Genomic DNA, 14,975 nt, shown 5'->3' with positions numbered 1-14,975 from the left:
TTGCAATGTTAGAATTATTTTTTATATTGGGAACACATCAAATTTCATTTTCAAAAACTGTAACATAAGTAGCTGAGGCTTTAGTAAAAAAATTATTAATAATTGATTCAATAATTAATTTTTTTATTAGTTAAAGCCATGAAAATATTGTCATACAGATCAATGCCAGGAAATGACTGACCAACACAGAATCGCCTCATGCCCATGCAAAAACCGAATGTTTCTTTCCTTTTTCAAGCGTAATAAAGCTGCCACTCACGCGCGTCTGCTGACAAAGGTCTTCCCGTACACAGCCTTGGCGAGAGCTCGTTTCTGCCACTGAGTAAAAGAGACCGAATGAGTGAGGAAAAAACAGCATACAAACGAGGAATGTCCCTTTGCTTTCTTTTTGAGCTCATCCTTTGTAGGTATCTAGGTATCTGAAGGCCACGAAAGCAATTGTGATAGCGGACGAAATGGCTTTCAGAGAGAACTCGTAAAACGCGAGATTGGATGTTGTTTGAGCTAAAGCCTTGCAAGTGCCCCGGCTTAAAGATGTACGCCACGGAATCCGGCTGGTGTTAGTCATGATTCTGAATCTGAATGATGGAGAGAGTTACAAGATTAAATGCAAATATACGTAAAGTAGGTTTAGGCTATGAGATATTCTGAAGTCAGATTTAATTCAACTTTTTGAATGTGTTTTTATTTGGTATATCATTTCTCACTGCTTGCAACGATAGAGTTTAGTAGTCGATTTGAAATAGACTTTCTGATGAGACAGAATATTGAAATGTTGTACAGTTTTATATTCTCCACGATAATATACTGTTTTAATATTTTGTAAACATTGATATCAATTAATAATAATTCTCCTTAAATTTCGTTCTGGGTAGCCACCTGTAGTGAATAGGAGGAAAATCGATTTCAAGATTCCAAATTAAAACCCTAAAAGTAGAAAATTATAAAAAAAACTGCCTTGTAGTACACTGAAAGTATGTATTTGTAAATTCTTATTCGTTCTAGAGAGCTACTGTTTACTTCTGCTTCGTAAGAAGAGAAATAAAATGCATGTTTCAACAACGAGTTGATGGATTTAGTCTGAAGTTTGATCAGACGATACATTTTATCCTTAATTCTAGTTTATTAAATTACATTTCTTATCCCTGGCTCTCTGCCGTTTTGAGTTGTTACAGCGTCAACGTGCAAACAAATGGCTAGACTTCTTTCAGAGATGCTTTATTTAATAATTGATAGATATTTAGCATCTTGTTAAATTTTTGAGACGTTATATTCACAGACATTCAAAAATGTCTTATACGGACTGAGGGAGATCTTATCGGCGCTAAACTATCACAGTCGAATTTCTCAATATTTAAAGCACAAAGTAAAAAAAAAAAAAAAAAAAAGGCTAATTGTCCAAGTAAAGGCAGAAAGTCTCTAAATGAGAGGGGATTTAATTCAAGTACGGCTAAGAAAGTCTCGAAATAGTCAACAATAACGTAGAAATTTAGAAGAAATTAATTTAATACACATCGCAAGAATAATAACTATATCAAAATTTTCCTCTTCACAATGTAGGCGAATAATATCATACCTGGAGTCCAAAATTATCATTTCGATAATATCCGTAATTTTGATTAGCTTCTCACAGTTCATCTTATACACCATGTTTTGTAAATGTCTCTCTTTTCTTTCAGAAATCACTCACTATTGCCAAGTATTTATGTAAATAAGATCACAGAATAGATTCAAGATTTGGAGGAAAACTTATTTGCAGGTTAGAAGTTTATCTCTTAAGAACAAGCGTGACATTTTAGAAATACATTTGACATGGGCGTTCCGATGCCTAGCAAACCGGCAACTAACTATGGCACTGGAAGCGTGAAGAAGAAATAAATGTTTAATGGGATCCCCTCTCCCATTATCTTGAAAAACATCATTAGACATGTGAGATATATTGAACCCTTCCTACATATATAAACACACACATAGACATTAATCATATTCATTTTACTATCAGACGGAACTTAGAATCTCCATACCGTTGGAGATTCTAACTTACTTGAATTCGAACAGCTTGCTGAAAACTTTCCAAATTTTTCAAAGGCGCAGAAGATTTTTCTGAAATTTTTACTGGTGGGAAAACAGTTTTCTAATTTTAAATTTATAAAAACGAATATGCAATCCACTATGCCTCAGGAGCGACTTATCAGTCAAGTCAGTTGAAAGAGCAATGATATAGGAAAGAAAGATAATGTGAATTTATGGATATAAAAACGCATGAAGAATTAATTTTTGAAAATATAAGATTTAAAAAATATTTTGTTTACGAGAATAGGCCATATTGTTGCCCTGCGTCCTGATCATTCGGTAAAGCAAGACTTACTTCGGTATTTGGTTAACTCAAAGTGGTTAATTCAAAAAGCCACTATACAAATTTTATTCGTTTAAACATTGAAATGATGAAAAAGTTGATCTGTTAATTACAACAATAAGATAAATTTTACCTTGAAATTGTCAATAAAGATTTAGTTTTAACAAATTAACAATAAGAAATTTATTTCCATCAATAATGTTGTTACCTTCACTATAATTAGCATTTTTTATAAACTCAATCATTTTAATAAGCAATCAATATATCTCATTTGAAAGGCAACAAATATATAATTATACGAAATAATAATCAGTAAACCACCAGCGTTTTGAAAATGGGAAATATTTTTCACTGTTTTCTTTTATTAAATTCATAGTCCAAGGATGATGCCTTTATAGGCGAATTAAGAGCCTTCAAAAATTATTAAAACTTAAAAATTATTATTATTAACAAGCGAAAACAATTAAAAATAAGTTTTGCACAGTTTTTAAAGATTTTTATTTGATTTCGCATTTCTGATGCTTATTAGATTGGAATTTTGTCTCACTTTTTTATGCACTAAAACTCTGAAATTTTACAGCTATTTTATCCTAATGACAATAATAAATTTGGAGCTCTTAATTGTCAATTAATACAAAAAAATGTTCTAAAATCGATTTCAAACACTATTCTGTTTGTTTCATTAATGAAAAAAATTAAAAACAAAATTGTTGATCGGAAATCTCGCAAAAGGTAGCGAAACCATAAGAAATTCGGCTCACTCATTAAAAATTAAAACGCATTACAAACGGAATTCAATTCGCAGTTTATTTGCAGCCCGCTAATATCCGGACTTTGCGGCTACAGTTTGTTATCCATACTTTTGATCAAAAAGGATTAAAAGTAAAAAATTAAAAATATTATTAGAAAATAAGAATTAAAATACTTATCTTTAGAATAAATAAATTAATGGTTCGAATAAAAACATTTAATGTCCTAGTAGAAAATTATGTGCGAATTAGAATATTTATTTTTAGAAATCCAGAATATTAGAAGAAAATAATTTTCTTCGCAATGAAATTTTATAAAGCTGCTTAGAATCTGCACGAAAGCTTAAACATTGCTGGCCGATTTGATATAGTGATTTGTATAGAGCGCCAGCCAGATCGCTTTTCATCTCTATCTATATCTAAAGCTGAATGTGTGTGTGTGTGTGTGTGTGTGTGTGTGTGTGTGTGTGTGTGTGTGTGTGTGTGTGTGTGTGTGTGTGTGTGTGTGTGTGTGTGTGTGTGTGTGTGTGTGTGTGTGTGTGTGTGTGTGTGTGTGTGTGTGTTGAAGCTCTACAAAAATGTCTAAATAAAATAAATAATCACATTTTACGCAGTTTGAAAATAAATGTTCTGGTAAATTAGTATTTTTAAATTTTTTGCTGCTTTTTGAATCATATTTAATAAAATATTATTGAGACACTAATATTTTTTATAAAAAAAAAGTTCCGCTCTTTCGCAATTAAAGTGTTGAGGTATGAAAATTTAAATTCCTCTATTCTACTTCTGTAAAAACTCGCGATTTTAAGCCTCTCTACAGAACATCTTGAAAAAAAATATCCAATCAGCGCTTGCACTTCCCCGAAACTAATTGTCTAAAATGAATATATTGATGATTGGTGCCCTAAAATAATGACATTCTAAGCTTTATCATTCGATCAAACTAGATCGCAGAAAATTTAACATTAGATCGTCAAAATAATGTTGGTTAATATGATTTATAGGATCGTAGGGCTGTATAAAATTTAAACATCACAATTGTTTTCAGAAGTGCATCCATTGATTGAAATAAAATAAAATAGGATTTATTGCACTTAAATCTTTTTGAAGGTAGAACTGAATTTTATGTTGAATTAGAAAAGTTTTTATAAAATAACTTTTTGATATATTTCATAAATTATTTTTTTTTTTAATTTTTACATCTGTAGTTATTTTTTTTTAAAAATATGCTTGGTTCCAGCAAAAAACGTTTTCATATGTATTGAAGTTTTATCCCTTCCATTTCGAATTCAAACAACAGCTCACGGCAAATAAGAGATATATATAGTACAAAAAACAAAATATTGGAAGGCTTCTATAATAATATGAGTTATATAACTATCAAAATTTGAAGCTTTGAAATATTTTGCTTGAAGAAATACCGCTGTTAAGAGACCAAGGTACATAAATATTTAATTGAAAATTTTAAAGAGAATTTCTCATGGCTGACTAGCTAGTCGCGAAAGGTGATTAGTTCCCGAATAAAGCTAATATACTTAATAATAAAGTTAATATAAAATAATAAAGCTAATATAAAGCCACGATTAGTAACTCAATAAATAAAAACTAAAAACTAGAAATAAGAAATATAAATAAAAAAAATAATGAAAAAAAAAACTTTTATCAATGCAACAAAAAAAAAATATATCAAAAATCTAAAGCTCAAAATTAAAACCGCAAAAATTTGAGGCTTTGTAAAAAAGCGAAGGAATCTACAAAACAACAATAAATATAATAAAAAAAAATCCCTTACATTCATATTTATAATATGTATTAAAATTAAAATGTGCTATAAATGTGATTATGATTTCAGTTTATTTAAAATTTTATGCTGCTTTTTCTTGACATACAAAGTTTTGATTTTAAAAGTTGTTTTTCCATTTTAATGCATTAATGAAAGCGTTTTTAAATTCATATTTATTACTTTTTATTTTAAACTCGAATCAATCATAACAATTTCTACTTTTAGATGTTAACAAGAATGTGGATATTTAATCGAATATTCTAATAAGGAACTCCAAGGACAGAGAGAAAAATTCGAATAGCCAATGATTTCAACTAAAAAGCGCTTGAATTATTTAAGCTCCATTATGTTAAATTTATATTTTTATTCATTTTAATATGTTATTCTGATTTCCCTTAATGATGGAAGTTTAAATATATTTCTTAGTTTTAATGATTTCAACAGATTTTGAAATTGGTGATTCGATAGTATTTCCAGTAAATATTATCAATACAAGGGGCAAAGAGACATTTCACAGAATTGAAAGCGAAGCGATGAATTAAAACGAAGCATTTTTCACATTTCTTCAACTTCGCATAAAAGCCAATCATTGCTACACCAACAACACCAAACTTCCTGATTTTTCATTCATTTTCACAAAAACATAAAAAGTAATTCTGAAATATTTCCTTATTTTGACTTGCCACAAGAGATCTATAAAAGGAAAAGACGCTTATGAAGCTCTTCCCTGATATTCACGGAGTTTTATTTAAGTTTGAGAAAATTAGCAAAAAAAAAAAAAAACTTTAACATTGAATGAATGAAAAAACAAATTTCAATTTTAAGATAATTTTTATTTCATTAACTCAAACATGGGCTAATTCATTACTGTGCCGGATTCTGACCTAATCCATCGTATAGTCTAGCGTCCATAGCGGTGATGAGAACGGATATATACACAAAAGGACTTTTTCCTATATATATAGAGAGAATGATATGTTTATTTATATATTAAGTGCTTGTGTATTGATATTGTATTGCCATTTATGAAAAGCTGTGCCACCTGTTTTTCTAATTAGCTTGTAAAAATGTATCTGCATGTTTTATTGCAGATACATTTTTAGAAGCTAATTAGAGTCGTAAGTCGTATTTTGTCGAGATTGCTTTAAGCGATTATTGAAGCATCGAAAGGTTTTTCAGAACATTTTCTTAGACAAATATTTTATCCATACTTTTCTCAAATAATGATATGAAAGTAAGTCTTCTGTGTGATAGTAATACTATTTATTATCGAAATATTTACATATATATTAAGACACACACAAAAGTATTCAAATTTCATCAAATGTATCGCGTATTTATCAAGTCCTTCAATGATTTCGAAAGTAAAAAAAGTTTGTATAAAATATGAAATAATCCATTCATGAGACTTGCGTAATTTAAGGAAAGTGACAGAGAACACACAGGACGATTATATAATCTTTCTCTGATAACAAAACTTTAGCGTACGTAACCGTTGAAAACAAAAATGTATAAATTTTTATCTTTGTTCGCCCGCATTCTAAAAGATTCTTCTTCTTTTTTTTTTTTTTTTAAATCACCGAAAAGACATCGGAACTAGACACGTTCGTTCGATGATAATAAAGAACAGACATAGAAGACATCGTCCATATGTGTTCAAAATTTAATTTCAAGTGAAATTTCGCCGATGAGGGTAAAAGCGCATTATGGTCCCACGTAACCAAATGGGTCATTTCTGTTCAAAGAATATTTAGAATTCTTTACGAAAATTCTTTAGATAAGAGTTAGCTTGTGGCACCATACTGCGGGGAATAGGTACCTCATTTCGATAAAGGCGGGAAACAAAAAATAAGGTATTAAAATTAAAAAAAAAAATTATCACATTTTGCTTTTTCAAATTCATACGAAAAGTGAAATCCGAAAGTCTACTGGATATCAATCTGAAATATCTTTTATTATCATCGGTCAGATAGAGAGGCTAGACCATATATATAAAGAGCAGTGAAAATTGAGACTCGAAGGTTAAAGCAATAAAATAATCACCATCTCTCATAGTGTGTGCTTGTTTCACGCATTATGAGAATTATGAGAATGCAGAAAGCTCCACGCAACTTCAAACATGTGATTCCTTCCTTCAAAAATTTAACAAGACACGATTAAAAATATCGTATATATGATCTCCCATTCGAAAAGGTAGATGTCATAATAATTAATTATTTAATCATAAATGAATGCGAAACAATTTCACCTCTATTTTTACTTGTTTAGGCGTGAAATAATTGCTACAATAACGAAATAAATAGTAAAATCAAAAATGAACCCAACAAATAATAAGGGCCGCAGCATCCTGGTGGTAAAGTCTCACCTTCGAGAGCGCAGTATTCTAAATATTAACACTATACCTTCAAAGAATCACCATGTAAATGAATCTGTTACATGCTAAACCCATCCATAAATAAATTTCCTTCCACTCAATGGTGTAGAGATTTGAAGAGTTCAGGTGTTTTTGTCATCTAATCGATGTTCCATGTTACAAAGGCTGCCCCCAGCCTTAATACTGATGCAAAATGGGACATTAATTTAAATATACTAAGATAACTCTCAAGCTTATCAAAGCCCTTAACATTATTTGAAAATCTTGAGGAATATTAAAAAAAAAAAAAAAAAAAAAAAAAACGAACAACTTATCAAGGAGAACAGGGGTAAATCCCTAAGCTAGATGCCAAAACCAGAGAGCCATTTGTGCCCTGTAGTATGGTGGCTCCTGAAGGGGGGGGGATTCCCGTGCAGATGGATTGGAAAGAATGGACTCATCGCCTCTTTTAAACCGACGACCTGTGCCAGCCTTGAGTCTGACCATTTTGCCCTCTTTCCCCTCTCTTGTGGTTTTCTGGGGTTCTTTGATGTCTGTTCATTTTACCGACAATTTGTGGGCAACTCCGGATCGACGTCCACAGGCTGGGGCAATAAGTCAGTAGGCATATTTATGACCAAATCCGTAAGGCCACAAGTCGTCGGAACGCGGCTTCATGTGACCCCTCTCAATGTTTCTTCCAGATCATACGAATAAAAGAATTTTCGTTGCTTCATTTTGTGATACTGAAAGCTAGGATAACAAAAGCTGTGTCTAGTGCTCTTTAATAAATATTAGTGAGTTCGAAGTCTCCCGTATACAGAGGGAAAACACAAGGAAATTTACTCAAATAATCAGTCTATTACAAAAATAAGCATGTTACTAAGTATTCACTTTTGCAAAATTAAATATTTGTAATAAGGAAAGGCCCTACGCTCATCCTGTCGTTGAGTATCTCAAGATTAATTAGGTGGTTGCTCGACTACCTAAAAGTTATGCATTGCTAGGAGCTATAAGTATTTTCACCCTAGCTCATTGTAAGGAAAAAGAATTCACATTAAAGCTGTGAACCCACTACGAAGATGTTATCTCTTTGATAGTGTCATTAAAGGCGGGTAATTAAGGATTTCACTACACTTAATTACACCGCTGTTCATTTCGTTGGGTCACTTTCCACTGCAGAAGTCCGATGAGCTGCCCATTGTCACACCGTCGCTAATGAGTTGATTGGTAGTGGGCTGGAATGCCTAACAATGCACTCTCGGGTCCTTAAACGCACTCGTTACGCGCTTCGGCGCACACGCGTTGTCTCGCGATCGATGACACGCAGAGATCCCGATTTGTCCTGCTGATCTACAGATACGGTTCGAAAATAATCAAAGGGCCTCGAATGGTATAAGAAGCAGAAGGAAGAAGAAGAAAAATTTCGCAATGGTACAGAGCGAAACCCCACTCGACCCATGCATTGCCTCATTGCAATTACATTGAATTTAAATTTAAATTTAGCTTATAACTGTATATATATTAAAGAATTCAATTATTGTGAAGAAGTCCTTTTTCTCATAATGATGGTTTTTAATACAATTCGGGAGAGCAAGATACAGAAAAAAATAAAATAGTAAAAAGAATGATTCTATTAATTATAGATATGGAAAAAGGATCCGTACGCAACAATACCGCAAAGAATTTTTTTAATGAAATAAAAGTTTGAATTAGTTCGGAGTTGCTGTAAATTATTGCAAACATGTCAGGGTATTAGTCAAAATTCTCGCATACAGTAAAAGCATGTAGAAAAAAAGCAGAAATTTGAGTGGTTCAGATTTGCAACAACAATTAAGAGTCGATGAATCTTCTCTTAACTGTTGGAAAATTTCCGAATGTGTAGAGAGAAATGTAAAAGATATTTTCTTTGAACTTCAAAGAGCTGGAGTACTTTCTGGAAAATTCCGAATGAATTCGTAGAAGATATAAGGTACGTTTAGAAGGAACATGGATAATAGTAAAATAGTGCAATAGTAAAATTGTTTTTATATTTCTATTCATATTATATTGCCTATTGAAAACTTTTTATTTCATAATGAAGACACGCAAAAGTCTTTGAAAAAGTTCCAAAATGTGGGTTTTTATGAAATTTTCAGGTCCTTGCGGCACCTCAAGATGTTCTCCAATATTTTTCATATTTTTAATTTATCTTATCTACACCAAAAGGCAACTTTCCATGCTATTACAAATTAAAAATCAAAAATTGGTTTTTTCGTTCCATCTTACTATACAGTTCTCACAGTACAAGCTCAGGGACAAAAATATCTAATGCCCTTAACATTTCTTCCAAACATTCCCTTTCCTGAATCGGTTCGTGCCAAAGAAATCCCTGTCTCGGTAAAAGCGTTGATGGAAAAACTTCTCACCCTTTCTCCCTTGTTTCCTATTGTGAAAAGAAACATTTCACCGGCGAGCCAGTTTATTAACTATCCTCTTATAACCTAAATATAGTATCTCTTTTTGACTATGTTCATAAAACTATTTCCTATCAATTTAAATCAAACACAAGATCACGGTGCATTAATTAAGGCTTTCATGGGTCCATACAAAATCTAGTTCATTTTTTTATTATTTTCTATTCAATTCATTTTTCTATTTTTCTATTTCATATAAAATATATTTCATTTTCACCATGAATCTACAGATTTGAAAGTTTTGCTACCAAATTCGATATATTGTTTTATAAAAACCCGTAGCATGAAATGCAAGATTGGAAAACTATTTTGCTTTATCAAAAAGCGTCCTTATAATAAATTTTCATATTTATTCTTTCCTTTAGAAAAAATGCTCTTCGTTCTCTTTTTTTTAATTCACAGTTTTCGGCCGGTCTCGTGGAGCTCCAAATTTGAGCTAAGAAATAGGGGAACAATTAAGAATTGCGGAAGCCTGAAAAAAAACGAACTCATTATGAAACTCTCATTCTTCCATGTCCCAATTAACTATTTTATCAATAAATTGCATTTAAATTCGCATATATATTAATTATTATAAACCTTCTAAAATAAACAAAATGATAAATGTGTCATACCGGTTAAATGGATTAATAACATATAAAAATACAGTTTAAGCACTTTGAATAAGATCTTTTTTCCTTCTTTATTTAAATTATATTATTGAAACGCTGTAGATGTCACTCTAGAATTAAATTACGAAATTTAGAGATTATTTTGCTCATTCATTGACAGAGATCAAATATTGCCTTTGTCTTTGGTTAGGAAATCTTATTTCAATATTGAAATAAACCTGATCAAGGATTTATTTATTAAATCAAGACTACGAATTTCTGTAGATCACTATAGAATATAAGAAATGAACTTAGCTATAAGGATATTGGATTAAAAGGATGACTTTAGAGAAGGGATCTTTTTTAAACGAAAAAAAAAATCAAAGTTGAAAATTGTATTTTTCACAAATAGAATATTTATTTCATTATCTAAAAAAAAAATTATTTCTTTTTCTCCATAATTTTTTTCACGTTCTTAATAATTTTATGAACTGATTACAGTGCATTTACTTTTCATATAATGACCTCACTTTTTTTTTTTTTAACTCTACTTCAGATCTTTCACTTTGTGTTCATCCATCCATTGCCAACAAGTAATTAGAAATCTATATCCAACTATTCCTGTCTACAAAACAAATAGATGAGAAAACCAGTTATTGGTGAGCAATGCAAATCCTGCTGCGATTTCTCTTCCATCGAGATTACTTAAAGTTTCGAAAAAAAAAATGAATAACGAATAATCAAAAAAATAAGCATTCCGTTCTCCCCTCCCTGCTTGGCTTACTTTCATGGAATTCATTAATCGAAAATGACTCTTTCGACACTGATGTCTCTGTAATCTTGATCCACTGGCGGGGGAGGAGCAGAGCGATTTCTCGGAGGAGAGTGTTGCCGTTTTCGGTTCCATTGACCCGGAAACACGAAATGGTGTGTTTGCCGAGAGGGCTGTTAGGCCGAGGCACTGCGCGCACGTAAGGCGACACTGGGAACGAAAGAGGCTCGTCCACAGTGGCGGCGTTCCGAAGTAGGTGAGGTTTATGGGTAGATGGAAAAGCCTGTTAACGGGTCGGCTGTTGGATCGAACATCTGTCGACGCGCACACATAATTCAGAGAAAGAGAAATAGAAGCCGAGTAGAAATCATAAATTAAGTTGTATTGTTGCGGGGTAATTCGGGAAGTCACGTTCGCATCGGTTGAAAAGAAACAACGTTTTGTGATGTAGTTGCAGTGTTCTTGGTGTTTTATGCGAGAAACTAGAGAGCGTTATCCATCGAAATTATATGTGTGTGTGTGTGTGTGGTGATATTTTAAAATCTAATTTAAACTTAATTAATTTCCTAATTGTTAGTTTAATTCTAAAATGTTCTCTTATTTCCTGATCGAATTGCACCGTTTTTTTATTTAATTGATGAGCCAGAAGCTCAGAAGAAACGTTGTATCTTGGTTATAAAACAAACTGCAAATGGATTTGTTTTTAAATACAGTTGATTAGCTTAATTTGATTATATTAGATTTAAGCTTCTGCCTGACATAGATATCTTGAAAAAAATTTATAAAAGAACACAATAACTGTAAAATTAGTTTTACTATAATAATTTTTAATGCGCCAAATAAATGTGTTAGAAACCTACTAATTTAGAAATATAAAGAAAAACATTTAGTAACACATCTGAAAACCCACTCATTTTTACCTTATCAATGCTGCTTTCTAAAACATATTTGATCGAGCCTATGCTATTTTTTTTTTCTTTTCGAAAATCTAATTTTGAAAGAAATAACGTGTAACATAGATTTAAAAAAAAAAAAACTTTCAATAAAACTACTTATAATCTCTAAACTGAACATTTAAAATACAAATATAAATTAAGAATTATAAAGTATCCTAATGAGAAAAGATAATTTAGATTCAATTCAAATTTTTTTTTTTGTTTTACAATTTTGCTATCTTTTAAATCATTTCTGTTTAGATAATGCAAAATAATGTTATAATTCTTTCTTTACAATATTATCTCCTTTTTCGACGATATCTATTACTTCGATCTTTGGCTCCGCACTTCTTGCACAATAAATTTCACACCCTTGCATTACTTTCCGAACTTCTCTTCATCTGCAACTAATTGCGCATAGAAACATTGCATTGTTTGTTTTTTATGCCGGCGTCAACGATCGTTCGTTCATTTCTGTCTCTAGCTTGATGGACTCAAATAAAGCCTTCTCCTCGTTTACTTTACACTTGGTGGAATGTGAGAACAGGAGTTTTAATGTGTAGCTTCTGTGTTAGCAAACAATTTGACATTATCAGATCCAGCTTCATTTAATAGTTCATTAAAACTATCGTATTATTTTAAATAAGCGCGCATACTTTTTGTGTATACGATACCAATAATATATTTGTTGCACAGTGCCATGTTCAACCATTTCCCTGTTTACTCTAAGGATATCTTGAAGGTATTCAATTCTGTTAAATTCTACTTTCTGTATTTTCTGTATTCGCCCTCCCTTTTGTGTTTTTGAGCTGTTTGTATAGATCACATGGAGAGAAAGGCACATTTACTTTCAAAAATATGCTTTACAGGTCAGTCAGAAATATGGAGTGCGTCCAAACGTCGAGGTAGAATCTTTTGTTGATATCAGTGCTTTCTATCTATATTCTTTGTATACGAAAAGTGGTCTGGATTCAAAGGATCAGGCAAAAATTCTCCGCGCACTTGGGTTTGTTGCACGGTAATTCTGTCACGAAGCAGAAACGACCTGCGCATGTCCGTGGACTGTTTTATTGGCCTCCATTTCTGATTCAGTTTCATAAATTCAGCTTGTAAGCTTTAGAAAGAGGAGAACAAATCAACGCAAACTTCGAGAATTAGCTTTATAAGTAAAAAGATATTTTAGTGAGTCTTTCTATATTTTAATATTTTGTAAGTTTATTCTGTCTTTATAGAGCATGACATTTCTACGTTAGCATCAAGATTTCATTCGTTAAATTCATTTCCATTTAAACTAATCAGGTTTCACAATAAATCCCTGAAAGTATTTGTGCGTGCTTTTTGCTTGAGAACTGATGCATTTTACAACCTATACCATTCATTTTGCCGTGATAAAGAATTTATTCTTATTTGTAAAAAACACTTTATGACTGAAATTATTCAGACGGATTGAAAGTTCAGTTAGGTACATTCTGTGTTGAAATACAACACCCTGGAAGTAAATGTCGGTCGTTTCATAATGATCGTGAATTTGAAATGGAATTTAAAAAAAAGCAAAATAAATGACAAAATAAAACGATCGAAATAAAGAAGATGAGACGTAAATATTTCAAAATATTTTCTCCTTCTTTGAGATGAAAAAGCAAACTCACGACTGCAGGAGTAGATAGATATCGAGAAGTGAAAGAACAATCAGTGTTAGAACGTATTAGCAAACACCAGGAGCAAATCCTATTTGTGTAAAAATTGGAAACAAAGGAAGCATATCCGGTAGAACACTTTTTAAGAAGAAATAATCTATTCATCTGTATCTGAAATTAAAATTTTGTTTCCGATTTAACTTTTTTTAAATTTTTTTTTGTAATATTTTCTTTAAAAGCGAAAATGGATAATGCTCGAAAAAATTGTCGTTTTGATTTTGAAATATTTTGAATAACAAAAAGATTTCTTCACGTAAGGACTTTTTAAAGACACATATATTGAAAAGAAATATTTGTTTTAAAACATAGCATTTCGAATAGTTTTTATTTTAAGAACTCGATAAATGCAATTTCAATACAATCATAATATTAAGCACAAGCAATAAAATATCATCTGAAAATTCTGCAATTGTTAAAAATGAAGTGTTTTAATTTCATAGCCTCATCCGAGATTAAAAAATATCATTGTTGAACAGCCAGTGAATTGCCATGCTTAGTTCAGAGCATTTATTTCAAACACAAATATATGAAGCACATTTTGCGTGTATGTATGTATTGAATGAATGTACAATTTATACAATTTTTGTTTTGAAAATCTTTCCTGAGAAACAAATTTAAATCAATGATAAATAAAACTGACGGACTGATGCAAGTCGAAATTTCATAAATAATTTGTAACTTAGGGAAATCCTAAACTATTCTGTAAATTTTTTTCAAATTTTGAATATAAATACTAAAAAATACCAAAAAGGTTGGGGAAGAGATTTGTGGAAATTCTTACGATATTGAAATTTTTTATTAATTAAAAACAATTTTATTAACTAAAACTTTTTGTAGATAAGAAAAATTATTTTATCTGTAGTGTTAATGTTTGTTCCAACTGAGGGAAAATATTAGGTACGTTGAATTATTCTGTTTATTTTCTTTCAAGCTGCTATTATCACTTTTAATACAATTTTATATTGTTTAAAAAATTAATAACCTATAGAAATTTATTTTCATTTTTTAAAGTTGAAGACAGTAGAGTATATTATGTTTATAATAATTTAAATAAAATCATTTTTATTGTAAAAATGACTACACATAAAAGTATTTTCAGTCGGAGCAACATCGAGAATATCAGCTCGTAAATAAGATCGAACAGTTTTCTATGTCTTTAGAAAGATGTGAAAAAATGCATCGATTACAAAAGAAGTGTTTTTAACGAAACTTGAAACTATGCTGAGGTGAATTATCATTTTTAAAGGACAATAGAAATTATACATATAATGCTCATTCATAGATGAG

General features: G+C 31.0%; 1 protein-coding gene across 2 annotated transcripts in view; it reads right to left on the bottom strand.

Annotated features, from left to right (window-relative positions):
- Positions 1-14,975, bottom strand: part of LOC129969040 (uncharacterized) — a 123,308-nt gene that overhangs the window by 89,135 nt on the left and 19,198 nt on the right. The window lies entirely within an intron of this gene.

Source organism: Argiope bruennichi, chromosome 5 (genome assembly GCF_947563725.1).
Source record: "Argiope bruennichi chromosome 5, qqArgBrue1.1, whole genome shotgun sequence".
Taxonomy (NCBI): Eukaryota; Metazoa; Arthropoda; class Arachnida; order Araneae; family Araneidae; genus Argiope; species Argiope bruennichi.
This window is presented reverse-complemented; position numbering and strand designations above follow the sequence as displayed.